Consider the following 15,000-nt stretch of genomic DNA (forward strand, 5'->3'; position numbering starts at 1 on the left):
AAATAATGAGTAGTAAATTGGCCTAGTTGTTAGAACGTCAGAAAGAAATGCTACGCAGTTTTTAGTTACGCTTCTTTATGTTCTGAGCTCAAATCCCGTCAGACACAACTTTCATTTTATATCTAAAAAAAAATCGATAAAATAAAAGAATTAAGAATGTGGGTTGATTTAATCGACTGTATCACCACACTCTCACAATGTATTAGAAATCTATATATTTTTAATGAGAAAAAATAGCTGAATGGCAGAATATTTGAGCATCAGTTTAAATTCTTTATAGTACTTAGATGACGCGTGCCCTCATGTGCAGAGTTCAAATCTTCCAAGTGCTGACTTTGCTTTGCAATGTTTTTGGAGGGTAGAATAAGTATCAGTTAGGTACTAAGAACGGCATAGTTCTCTCCCAACCAGCCAACCAACATTTAACCGGCTATTATAATATAGAAATTATTACTGATTTTGAAGTGAACTTTACAGTGTCTAAATAATTAATTGTTCATTCTTACTTAAAGTCCGAAATAAAGAAATGAAATGAACATTAAAAAATCAACAGAAAATGTCGGATACAACCGTTGTGACAAATTGTAATCTTTAATTCGGGTGTTGTAGGCGCCATCTTTATTCAGTATGAAAAATTTACCTCATACAAATAGCACGAATAGCAGTGACAATTGTATTTTAATTTTGTTAAACAACTCATTTATCAGATTCTCACTGGAGAACGACGAGAATAATTTCATCGAAGCAGGTGCGGATACATTTTATTCTAATATGTATGGTAGTTATAACAGTACTGTTCTTTAGAAAGAAGAAATTCCTAGTTTATAAGCTAAATGTAATGTTTATGAATCTTACTAAAATTTAGTTTTTCAAGTGTGTTATATGTCTCAAAATCATATTGAACATCTGTTTATGAAATGAAATAATCTCCACCATAATGTTCGACTGGGTTTAACTTTAGTCGACTCGAGTCAAACATTATTTCTGTCATAATTGTTTGAACCGCTTGCAAGGTGTTTCTAGGGTCTTTACAGGCTTCTTCAAATGATACTTATATGAAGCTTTATCCTGATTTTTCATCACAATTACTATAGTACCGCAGAAAATGCAATTAAAAAAGGCATATTGAAGATACGGTAAAAAGCTGACTATAAATTCCAATTGAAGCGAATTTTAGGAGCTTGGACACTCGCAGCCAAAAGAAGAAAAAAAGAAAATGATATAGCATGAGATAGAAAAGTCACTCTAAGAGAATATCAACATTGTTCCGTGTGGTTTTACTGAGTTCTTGAAGTGGCTTTGGCGATTCCTATCAGGTCTTTGACGGAAGCTGTGTCTCATCCTGCTTTTTATTACGCCTGTGTATAGTCAAAAGCTTGAGTTTCGCTGAGAACTGATGGATCCTTGTTGTGTGAACATTTTTCAATTCTTTCAGTATTTGAGATCTGAAAGTTGATAAATATGGAGACCTGAAAATTGAGATCGTTAAGATGTGGCAGCTACGAGAGTCGAACATAAAGGTTATCCCTATTGTCATCGGAGCATTGAGTTCAATACCACCCAATCTAAAAAAAAAACCACCTGAAAACCTTAGAGATACCCTACAATCTAGATGTATTGCAAAAGTCGGCATTACTTGGAACTGCACGCATATTGCATAAAGTACTGTCTGTCTGAAGTCTTTATTGTGACTTGACAAACAGTACAAATCCCCGGTAGATACAATATCCTCAATCAACAACCTCACGATATTGTATACTATGCGACGTCTATAATAATAATAATAATAATAATAATAATAATAATAAATACATATATACATGTGTGTGGGGGTGGGGGTGTACGCACGTTGCTTTGTCGAACGAATGAGAAATGAGTCTTCAATAAATGTTGAAGCTGTAGTATTTTTTTTTCTTTTTGAAACTGAAACAGATTTTATAGCGACTCGAGTATCAGTTTCAATGCAAAACTTACACTCTCTCTTTCTCTCTCCTTCTCTCTTTCTCTCTCCTTCTCTCGTTCTCTCTCCTTCTCTCTTTCTCTCTCCTTCTCTCTTTCTCTCTCCTTCTCTCTCTCTCTCTCCTTCTCCCTTTCTCTCTCCTTCTCTCTTTCTCTCTCCTTCTCTCTTTCTCTGTTTATTAAAATGCAGAGTAATTTCCTTAAAACATTCACATCTTAATAATTTTCCTTTGTACTTTCTATCTTTGAATCTCTGAGAAATGGAGCCAATCCTGATTTCCACGTTGTAGAAATATTTCTCTGCTAGTTCGGACTGTGTTTGATGTAAATCCTCGGAAAACTGTTCAAGTATAATCCCTCTGACAAGCATTTTCAAGCATGAATGTTAAAATAAATAAAAAAAAATTACATTTGAAAAGTGAATTTAGAAGCAGAAACCTTGAACTTACTCAATAAGTAGAATGTTTTCAGAGCTTCATCTTAGGATCGGTGCAAAAAAAAAAAAAAAATTATATATGAATTAAATTTAACTGACGAGGGTTTTTAAATTAAGTCAGTTATAATGCTTTCAAACTATGAGAAAAGGATAGCGATTTTAGATGACGGCCAATGTCGTTTTCATCGACTCCTGTTCTCAAGTGGGATATTATTTTATCAAACACGCAAAAGATAAAAGGCAAAGTAGGCCTCAGCGGATTTTGAACTCAAAATGTAAAGCTGAAAATAATGTTGCCGAGCAGTTTATTCGGCGTGTTAACGATTCTTCCGGCTCGTCTCTGACGTTAACTGTTATAACAAATAATTATATGTCGTAAAGAAGAAATTCAATGTAGTGTGAAATAAAAAAAAAACTAGTTTGAAGATATCTATTAATTTGTAATTATGATACATATTAAAAAATCTATAGAATGCTGATTATTTTGTTTATTAAAATAATCCCCTATTAGCGAATAATTATTCAAGAAATATCTTTTGTTCTTTCATTCTGTAGTTTGGAAATCTAAGCTTTTTCTTGTATTGAATGCATTTGGATTTTAATAATTATACATGGTTAATTTACGATTAATGGACACATGTATGTAATTAATATACACTGGTAGATAAATGCATGTATGCACATAAACTATACAAGTATACAGAGACAGACAGACAGACAGACAGAGATACATACATGCATATTTGCTTTTATGTATGTATGCATATGTGTTTTTGTATTTGGTTTGCAAATGCTTGATATGAACTCGCACGCTCACACATATTTTGTTACCTCTCGAAAGGGTCATTATGCCAATAATAAACACATACATTGGTTCTGATTATTATTATTATTATTAGTATTATTATTATTATTATTATTATTATTATTATTATTATTATTTTCCTTGTTGATATTAGTTAACCATTTAATGAATTAACTGATCGATTATTTGATTAGTCGATCGATCAATCGATTAGCTTGATAAATTGGATGATTAATCAAACAATCGATTAGTTAATTGATTAAATGTTTACGAATAGATGTGTGTGTATTATTGGCATAATGACCCTCCCGAGTCAAAAACAATTTATGCATCATGTCTCTCGTGAACATTTATATGTTTAAAATGTCATTGATGTTTATGTGTATAGTTTTCATTGAGTTTCATTCATGCATACATGTGTACTGCGTGTGTGTAGGAAACAACAAAACATGATAGATTGTTTACAAAATATTTAGATACACCATCTTACGTTCCTTTCGCTAAAGTAAGGGGGTTATTAGTTAAATAGTGCAAAATACTTAACACATACTGTCCAATCATCACAGACGCAACATTGCTGGATTATGGAAAAACCAAATATCGTAGAAATGATGGATGCATACCATCATATGGATGAGGTTCTTTAAAAAATATTAAAAGATTTTAAAGGCTACAATTTGTCTTAAAATCTAGGTGAATTTTCAACTCCCAAACCTAGTCTCTATACACACACACGCACATCCATATGCATATAAACATAAACACGTGAATGAAGGCATATATATATATATATATATATAACAGTGAAAGAGGGAGAAGAAACAAACTTCTTCATCCACATTCAAACACGCTTTCTAACCTGTCACTGGGCCGATAGCGCAAATTATGTATATATATATATATATATATATATATATATATATACACACATATATATATACATACATATATATATATATATATATATATATATATATATATATATATATATATAAAGATAAAGATGGGCAGAAAGAGCAGTTAAAGCCAACCTGTTGAATGGCCGTTGATTTTAAGGATAAAAATAAAATAAAAACAAACGGACTTTTCTCCTTGGTACGAAATTATGTAAGGCGGGAGAAATAAATGAAGTCTATTTTATTAGTTACTGTGGTCAATATAAAACTAGTTTCACGTTTAGTGTACAAATTAAATAATTCAATTTAAAAAAAATTAATTCAATTTAGAAGCACATTTTATGATCTTCAGTTGTATACACCATATTTTAAGAAAAATATAAATAGCTATAAAATATATTTACCTTCATTTATCCACATCAATTCGTAACTCAAAGTATTCAATATATTGAAAAAAACGTAAGAGGGAGAAGAAACAAACTTCTTCATCCATATTCAAACACGCTTTCTAATCAGTCACTGGGCCGATAGCGACAAATCATGTATATATATATACATATATAAAGGCAAAGAGAAGGAGAAAGATCAGTTAAAGCCAATTCCATGCTTATTGAATGGCCGTTTGAATACCTTGGGTTACGAATTGATGTGGATAAATGAAGGTAAATATATTTTATAGTTATTTATATTTTTTCTTAAAATATGGTATATACAACTGAAGATCGTAAAATGTGCTTCCAAATTAAATTATTTTCTTTTAAATTGAATTATTTAGTTTGTACATTAAACGTGAAACTAGTTTTTTATTGACTACAGTAACTAATAAAATAGACTTCATTTATCTCGCCCGCCTTACATCATTTTCGTACCAAGGAGAAAAGTCCGTTTGTTTTTATTCTGCTTTATTTTTAAAAACAACGGCCATTCAACACGCATGGAGTTGGCTTTAACTGCTCTTTCTCCCTTTCTTTGTATCTCTCTCTCTCTCTCTCTCTCTCTGTATATATATATATATATATATATATATATATATATATATATATATATATATATATATATATATATATGCGTCGCACAAGTTACGGATTTAGAGAATCAGTAGCTATCATAGTAAGCTCTTGGTACGGACTCTGCTATCAGTCCACATACTAATCACTTACAAATTAGTGTGATATGTCCAGGCAGAGTTGAACTGTTCATTTAACCATGATGTTCTGGTGAATGGTGCATAGCTCAGTGGTTAGAGAGTCGCGCTCACAATCATGAGGTTAGTAAGTTCGATTCCCTGACCGAGCTGTGTTGTGTTCTTGAGCAAGACATTTTATTTCACGTTGCTCCAGTTCACTCAGCTGTAAGAATGAGTTGCGACGTCACTGGTGCCATGCTGTATCGACATTTGATTTTCCTTGGATAACATCTATGGCTATTTCAAGTAGCTATTTCAACCATTCTATTTGAAGTAGAGTTGTATGACTTTGATAAAAATAGAATGCTTTTTTACTTGTTTCAGTCATTTGACTGTGGCATTGCCGGTGCACCGCCTTTAGTTGAACAAATCGACCCCAGGACTTATTCTTTGTAAGCCTAGTACTTATTTTATTTGTCCCTTTTTCCCAACCACTAAGTTAGGGGAACGTAAACACACCAGCATCGGTTGCCAAGTGATGTTGGGGGGACAAACACAGACACACAAACATATACACACACATACATACATATAAACATGGGCTTCTTTCAGTTTCCGTCTACCAAATCTACTCACAAGGCTTTGGTCGGCCCGAGGCTATAGTAGAAGACACTTGCCCAAGGTGCCACGCAGTGGGACTGAACCCGGAACCATGCGGTTCGTAAGCAAGCTACTTGCCACACAGCCACTCCTACGCCTATAATGCTGTTTAATTTCTCTTAGTAGAATCTTATTAGATCAAATATCGCATCGATTAATACAAATGATTACTGCATCGCAAAACTTAGGAATTTACCAATATACCCGAAACGTGCGTAAGCTAACTGAAAAAATGTATAATTCTCCATATTTTTATTCTCTTTCTTTATCTCTCTCACTCTCTTTCCTTCTCTCTTTCTCTCTCTATCTCTCTCTCTCACTATCTCTCTCTCTCTCCCTCTCTCTCTCTCTCTCTCTCTCTTGCTCTCTTTCTCTCTCGCTCTCTTTCTCTCTCTTTTGTGTAAGGTCGGTACAAAGTAAACAGTAGAGTGAACTCCTTCAGAATATTTGAAAAAAATTGCAACTTTGTTTTGTATTCTTTTCCTTTTATAGTTTACTTTGTACCTTTTCGAATTGTTCTGGTCTTACACAACAAATCTCTTATGTGTATGTATATGTATGTATGTATGTATGTATGTATGTATGTATGTATCTGTACTATACACACACACATTATACAAGTACAAACATATATGTATATGCGTTGTAAAATCTGATGATTCCATCAAGCACGAATTTATAAATCAACAAATCTGGCAGGATAAAAATACATTATATATATATATATATATATATATATATATATATATATATATATATATATATATACCGTATTTGATGGAAGGCTATACTTTTGTAAAACAAATTACCACTAAAACAACGTTTTAATTCCTCCACTTACCTGTATTATTTTATGTTATTACCGGTAATTATAAGCAATTTATTGCATCCACATTCGATATAAACAAACCTCAGGCGATTGTTCACCAATAGGTGGTAGCACGCGTTTTGTAAACATACATACCGTTTTGAGCGAGTTTTGAGCGAGTTTTGAGCCTATACTGAATGCACTGGACGCAGGGGGATTTTTAAAGCCATTTTGGGGTTAAAAAAAGAAGGTGAGTCTTGTAGGCTATCAAGTACGGTATACATACATACATACATATATATATATATATATATATATATATATATATATATATATATATATATATATATATATATATATATATATATATATATATATATATATATATATATATGTATATATATATTTATATATATGTATATGTATGTATGTATTTGGAAGACGCAATATGTTCGTTTCTATTAATAGTATCCTATTAAAGCCGCCTGTTTCGATTGTAAATTTTAATATCACTAAACATTAGTATCAGGTGTAATATTGTAATATTAGCCAGTGTTTTGTGTAAGTTCATTTACAAATTAACTAATATACCGTAAACTATTTAGTTTCAGTTATATCAGCAGATCTTTTCTCTGTTGTAGCAAATAAAAACGAATAAAAAAAAAATGAACAAAGCCAGATTCGCTATTTACTAATATGTTGGTATCCGTTGCCTTCAGTTAACAAAACAGATGGTTGCTGGGTCAATAGATGGTCTCTAGATATCTGTGAGCAAATTTATTACTTTATAATTTAAAACTGAAAATTAATAAACATCCTATATATATGTATACCGATATTGTACTTTGAGCTAATAATTTTTTCTTTTTTTATGATTCTTGCCGTTTCGTCTTGCTGTATTAAAATACGCACAGACACATAATACAAATATACAGACTTACATTCAATACACACACACACACACACATACACATGTATGTTTAATCGATTAAAGATAATAAAAAAATATATACTCATGTTTTGAGTTCTATTTATCCTGTTTGCGATACCAAATCTGTATACTCATGTGTATGTCTCTCTCTCTCTCTCACTCTCTCTCTCTCTCTCTCTCTCTCTCTCTCTCTCTCTCTCTCTATATATATATATATATATATATATATATATATATATATATATATGTATATATATGTGTGTGTGTGTGTGTGTGTGTATACATACATGCATACAAACATATAGAGGATAATTCAAAATGAATAATACAAAAAGAAAACATATATGTAAGTGTTGTAATGAAAATATTACAAAACTACAGATGTAGCATAAAATGTTAACTCTTCAAGTTGTTTTCTGACAGTCACAAACGTTCAGTATGAGCATCTTTTGCCACACAGCAGACGTCTATGTGATAGTGTAGTTCTTACCACATCCGTTCCAGCATAGCCGGATTGAGTTGGCTCCGCGTCACCTTTCCACCACTTTATCCCTTGTAAATCTTGTGGAAGCGGGGCTATGAACACCTTGTCTTTCAGATACCCACAAAAGAAAAAGTCAAAAGACGTTAGCTCGAGGGGCCGAGGGGGTGGCAGACCATCAATGACAAATCATTCACTCCAGAACATTCTGTAAGATACTGGCTAATGGAATCGTGTACGTGTCTATTCCAATGTGGCTGTATAATAAAGTCGAGTACCTCTTTACCTAACTGGAGCAACAACCAAATGGACAGCATGTCGAGGTAGATACAGCCTGTAACGTTGGCCCAGGTGAAGGAGAAAGGCTTAAACACTCTCCAGTTTGTTATAAATTTATAAATCTTACGTCAAAACTTTATTGAAGACTTTCAACATGTACTCCGCCTGTATCTCAGTAAATTTCAAATCTATCCTTAGCGTTGCGAAACACATGTTGAAGCATTTCAGGAGTTATCCCCTGCATTGTTAACTGAATGCGTTCTTTAAGTTCAGCTAAACTATTGCTTCGTCCAGGGGACTGAGGTAGAGAAAATGTTTGGAGTTAAATTTTTAAAAAGCTGTCATGGATACATAAGTGGGATCCAACAGAAATGAAAATAGAATTATTAAAAAGAAATTATAAAAATTATAAAATTATAAATAAAATTTTAAATTTATACACTTTTAACACGTTAAACATGATAAACATAAATAAAAGTGAGTTTTTAACAAAATTGCCCGATTTCACTGATATTGATAGTTAATTCTGGGACACCGTATATATATATGTCTTGCAAACACACACACACACACACACGCACACACATATATATACATATATATATATATATAAATATATATATATATATATATATATATATATATATATATATATATATATATATATATATATATATATATATATATATATGTATATATATGTGTGTGCGTGTGTGTGTGTATATATATATATATATATATATACAATATGCACCATATATATATAATAAGGGTGGCTTGTTTACAATTTTACAACCGAAGGGCAGAAATATATATGTCACTATTTCTAGCAATACAGGTGCTGACAAGTGCCCTGAATCACTATAGTGATATGTGTATGTAGATATATATATATATATATATATATATATATACACACACGAGGAGGTGCTGAAAAGCTCCTGGCTTTAAAGGTACCGTGAAAGGCCAGATTGGAGGCCCAACCTTCCGAGTTCTTTAACAAAGCTTAGAAAAACTGAAGGACGGCTGCAATAAGTGTGCGAACATGAGAGGGGAAAATGCTGAATAAAATCATTATTAACTGATCTTCTTGTAAACTCAGTCACCCAAAGTCAGGAACTTTTCAGCACCCTCTCACACACACACACACACACACACACACATATATATATATCATATTGACAGACCGGTCACTGGTCAATCTTATATACACAAGTACTATAATCTTTTTAGGATCTCGAAAAAAAATTTTTCATGAAACTTCTGATTCTTTCAATGTGCTAGTTTCCTGGTATTAAATTGATATTAATTAATATCGAATTTTTACCGTATTATGTTAATTATATATATATATATATATATATATATATATATATATATATATATATATATATATATATATATATATATATATATATACATTTATATATATGGCAATAAGAAAATGGAGGTTGAATATATGGTACTCATCAATTTGCATACATTGTATTATGTCAATTTACCTGTTTATTTTTCAACTAAGAGGACAATAAAACAATATACAAACACATATGACATATTATGTCATATGTGTTTGTATATTGTTTTTATTGCCCTCTTAGTTGAGAAATAAACAGGTAAATTGACATAATACAATGTCTGCAAGTTGATGAGTACCACATATTCTCCTCCATTTTCTTATTGCTATATAAATTAAGGGTAAAATATCCTTTTACCTGCACCCACTTATTGCACTTGGTAAAAAAACACTAACGTAATAGTAATTGGGTATCCTTCCGGCAGTATATTGGATAGATATTATCCCTTAGTGGGTTGGATTCACAACCCCTAACTTTTTGGGATTATATATATATATATATATATATATATATATATATATATATATATATATATATATATATATATATATATATATATATATAAATATATATATATATATATGTATGCATGTTTGTATGTATGTATGTATGTCGGAGGATCGCGGTTTGGGTTCCCAGACCCGGCGTTGTACGTGTTAATTGAGCGAAAATACCTAAAGCTGCACGAGGCTCCGGCAGGGGGTGATGGCGACCCCGTTGTACTCTTTCACCTCAACTTTCTCTCACTATTTCTTCCTGTTTCTTGAGTAACGCTGCGATGGACTGGCATCCCGTCTAGCTGGGGGGAACACATACGCCATAGAAACCGGGAAACTGGGCCCATGAGCCTGGCTAGTCTTTAAAAGGGCGCATAAATCAAGACGCACCTCGTAAATCTCTAAGGTTGTTTGACCGATTATTGGACAGTTGAGGACCATTGAAACTCGAGCCGTTACAGTACTGCGCCCTTATTCCAGATTGAGAAGATGGGGTCTTTGGTAATATGCAGTCCTGTCCAGTTTGGTGGTTGGTATCGCTTTCAATTCTAAAGTTGGGAGCTAGACCTTCCAGAATTTTCAATATGTATATCTCTGCATATGTTTCATGCCTTCTCTCTATGGAGTAGAGTTCCAGTTCCTTTAGCTTCTCCCAGTGGCTCATCTGTGTCACAGTGTCTATCTTTCTTGTGTAGTGATGTTGGATTGCCTCAAGTTCCACTACCAGTTTGACCATCTGCGGTGAAAACAGTTGGAAACCGTATTCCAGACGACTGAGAGAGAAAGTTCTGGAAAAGCAACTGCTCTGGTTTTGCAAGAGCTTTCTTGCATATCGCTAAAAGAACAGCTGGAAACATATCTGGTCCCGCTGCTGAGATTGAGTTTATTTCATCAATGGCCGATATTACAACTTATTTTATATCGATATAATCGATGGTTGCTTTTTTCCGATGTAGATATACAATGTTGAAAAACGCTTCAGGCTTGCTTATTTGCACGTTTCCCAGTGTAGAGGTCAAGACACTTTGGAGTTGTTTATTTGGAATTTCACTTGTTTATTTAGCGCTTCACTATGTATAATGAAGTGTGTATAATTTACGTGTATGTGTGTGCTTTTGTGTGTGAATTAGATTTCTATAAAGATAATTCATCTGCATCTCTTGTTTACCTTGATATCGATTATAATCTGATAACGGAATTATTATTTGCGTGCTCAAATAATTATCTATTCTTAATAGTTTACTTTTGGCATTTTAACTCGAACTCATCATCTTGATTGAAATAATTATAGATTAGTTAAACTATCAATGAATTAAAATAAAGCCCCTTTTTCCTATGGTGTGTCTTTAACAGAATCTAAATAAGTTAATAATTTCAAACTCCTCTATCTCTTATATTGTAAACGCATGAAGCAATTTTAAACTGATTTTTTTCATTAATACAAGATATCTCATAATACAAGATATCTCATAAAGATGGGAGTCACTTCTGAATAAGATCTAGGACGAGTTGTCTCGCCTGTTTATGACTTTCAGGTGTTTTAACACCCAGTGCAATGTATGTTTGATAATCCCAAGCAACACCATACCGTACAACCATCTCTGTATTTGATCAACTGATTTATTTGTTAATAAATATCCATGAATATTATTTTGATATTCCTTTTGCTTACTAAAACTATTACATGTTATATTAGGTAGAAGGTATACTGTCTTGAGTTTGGTGACTGAAAATCTTTTAAAATCTCATGGGTCTTTCTGAAGATTCTTGCAGAAAACAGGATTGTACATTTTGCAGGTCGACGATTCCAACAGGTCTCAGTTCCAACACCTTTCAGTCTCTTAGACAGCAGTTTGAGGGTTGTGCCAAGTGCACCACTTAACACAAGAATAATTGCCTTCTTAGTCCGTCGATGAAAACGATAACTGCCCATGAAGTATTTTTTCGCATAACTTTATTCAATTTTGCAATGAACAATCTGGTGTGCTTATTTTAATGGCTCATCGATGTAGACAGTAAGTTTGTTTGCCCTCGGTGTCGGGAAGAACACGGCAAGAAAAGGAAACAAAATTGAAAGGAAAAATAAAATAAAATAGCAATAACAACAACAATAATAATAATAATAATAATAATAATAATAATAATAATAATAATAATAATAATAGGAATAATAATAATAATAATATTAATAATAATAATAATAATAATAACAACAACAACAACAACAACAACAAAAGCAACAACAATAATAATAATAACAACAACAACAACAACAGCAATAATAATAACTAACAACATGGCTAAAAAAGATTGGTGCAAGGTAGAACACCTACAAAAATAAGCATTGCTTGGAACTGCAAGAATTCTCCGCAGGGTTCTTGAAGCATGAGCAGTAAACAAGTGTCACTTTAGTCTGCTGGCTGTGGACAGTTGGCACTTTTAATCAAACCCAGCAAAATAAGCTGTGAGTTTTCATATAATAATAATAATAATAATAATAATAATAATAATAATAATAATAATAATAATAATAATAATAATAGTAGTGTCCTCCACTGCTACTTATTTTATCGACCTCATAAGGTTGAAGGGTAAAGTCGATCCCAGTGGTATTTGAAGCCATAATGTAAAAATGGACGAAATGCTGTTATTTTCTCCTCGGCGTTAACGATTCTCCCAGCTCACCATGATAATAATAATAATAATAATAATAATAATAATAATAATGCCAACCATATAAGTATTTAGGAGTCAATGAACTAGATAGGATACAACATACACAAATGAAAGAAAAAATAAAGAAAGAGTACTATATACGAGTTAGATCAATACTAAAAACAGAGCTCAATGCTAAAAACAAGATAATGGGTATCAACACTGTAGCTGTCCCAGTTATAAGCTACAGCTACAACATCCTTAACTGGACACTAAACGAACTATCTAAAATAGACAGGAAAACAAGAAAAATAATGACAGGATATAGGATGCACCACCCAAAATCTGACATAGAAAGGCTATATATACAACGCACAGAAGGTGGCAGGGGTCTTATACAGCTAGAAAACTATTATAAAATAACCACCATAGGACTGCAAAAATACCTACTCCAGAAGCAAGGGAAACTAATACAAATAGCCACAAAACACGAGCAAAACAAAAAACTGTTTTCAGTATTTAAGGAAGCTGACAAATACAAACAAGAAATCAATCTACCTAACAAATGCGAAGAAGAAGAAGAAGAAGAAGAAGAAGAAGAAGAAGAAGAAGAAGAAGAAGAAGAAGAAGAAGAAGAAGAAGAAGAAGAAGAAGAAGAAGAAGAAGAAGAAGAAGAAGAAGAAGAAGAAACAACAAAAGCTATAAAACAAATGAAATCCAAACTAAAACTAGAACAGCAACGGACCATGATAAAACGATGGCAAGAAAAGCCCCTACATGGTAAATACTGGGCTAAACTAAATGCGAAAGGAATAGACAGAGAAAAATCCCAGCAATGGCTGAGAAGCTCAGGACTCAAAGCAGAGACTGAAGGATTTTTAATTGTTGCACAAGACCAGAGCCTCCCCACCAGAAATTACCAAAAACACATAATGAAAAGAAATATAACAAGTAACTGTAGAATATGTGGAGATCGACAAGAAACAATATATCATATTATCTCTGGCTGCCCAGTCCTGGCTAAGAAGGAATATATTCACAGACACGACAGAGCTGGGACCTATATACACTGGAAGCTATGCCAACACTATGGAATAACAACAGAAAAAAGATGGTATAAACACACGCCAGAAAAGGTCACAGAAAACGAGAAAGCAACCATACTCTGGGATATGCCAATACACACAGATAGAGAAATTAAGGCAAATAGACCAGATATAGTTGTCAAAGATCATGAAAAAAAAAATGCTTTCTAATTGATGTATCAATACCAGCAGATGACAACGTTTCTCTAAAAGAAATGGAAAAACTTTCAAAATACAAAGACCTGGAAATAGAGATAACTCGAATGTGGAATCTAAAAACAGAAACAATTCCTATCATAGTAGGTGCCTTAGGTATAATAAAAAAATATTCAGACAAATACATAACAAAAACACCAGGACTTACAAATATATATAACATACAGAAAATTGCACTACTGGGTACTGCACACATTCTACGCAAAACACTTTCAATACAGTAAACATAAGAGCACCACAGCAAACCACAGCACATACCCAAGGCGCACAGAGCTGCGCTCGGTAGTGAAGTGAAAGCACGTTATAAAAATAAAACTACTGAACAATAATAATAATAATAATAATAATAATAATAATAATAATAATAATAATAACAATAATAATAATAATATAAGACACTCTATATAGCATTTACCCAGTGAAATAAACTCTAACCAGCAAGCCGAAAAAAAACAAACAAAGCATTACACACTCAACACAATACAAGCAGTAACACAACAAAAGACAGCACCACACCTCAAACAATAAAAGAATAACACAATACAATACGCAATTGGGTGTTGAGTGTGTAATGTTTTGGTTTTCTAACTTCCTGGTGGTAGTTTATTTCACTAGATAAATATTTTATAGAGTGTGTCTTGTATTTGTGGGTTGTTTTGTTTAGGTTGTATTATTGAACTGATAGTGTCTTGCATAGGATGTGGGTTGTTCCTAGCAGGGCTATTTTTTGGACAGTGTGTAGTTTGGAGGATTCAGATATAGCTTCTACATTTTTTTATATGATTTTTAATCATTCCCAATGCTCCAA

At 32.5% G+C, this 15,000-nt stretch overlaps 1 protein-coding gene across 5 annotated transcripts in view; it reads left to right on the forward strand.

Annotated features, from left to right (window-relative positions):
- Positions 1-15,000, forward strand: part of LOC106869685 (putative amine oxidase [copper-containing]) — a 509,414-nt gene that overhangs the window by 98,380 nt on the left and 396,034 nt on the right. The gene's annotated exons all lie outside the window — the stretch shown is intronic.

This window comes from Octopus bimaculoides, chromosome 2 (genome assembly GCF_046866305.1).
Source record: "Octopus bimaculoides isolate indiv1 chromosome 2, ASM4686630v1, whole genome shotgun sequence".
Classification (NCBI taxonomy): domain Eukaryota; kingdom Metazoa; phylum Mollusca; class Cephalopoda; order Octopoda; family Octopodidae; genus Octopus; species Octopus bimaculoides.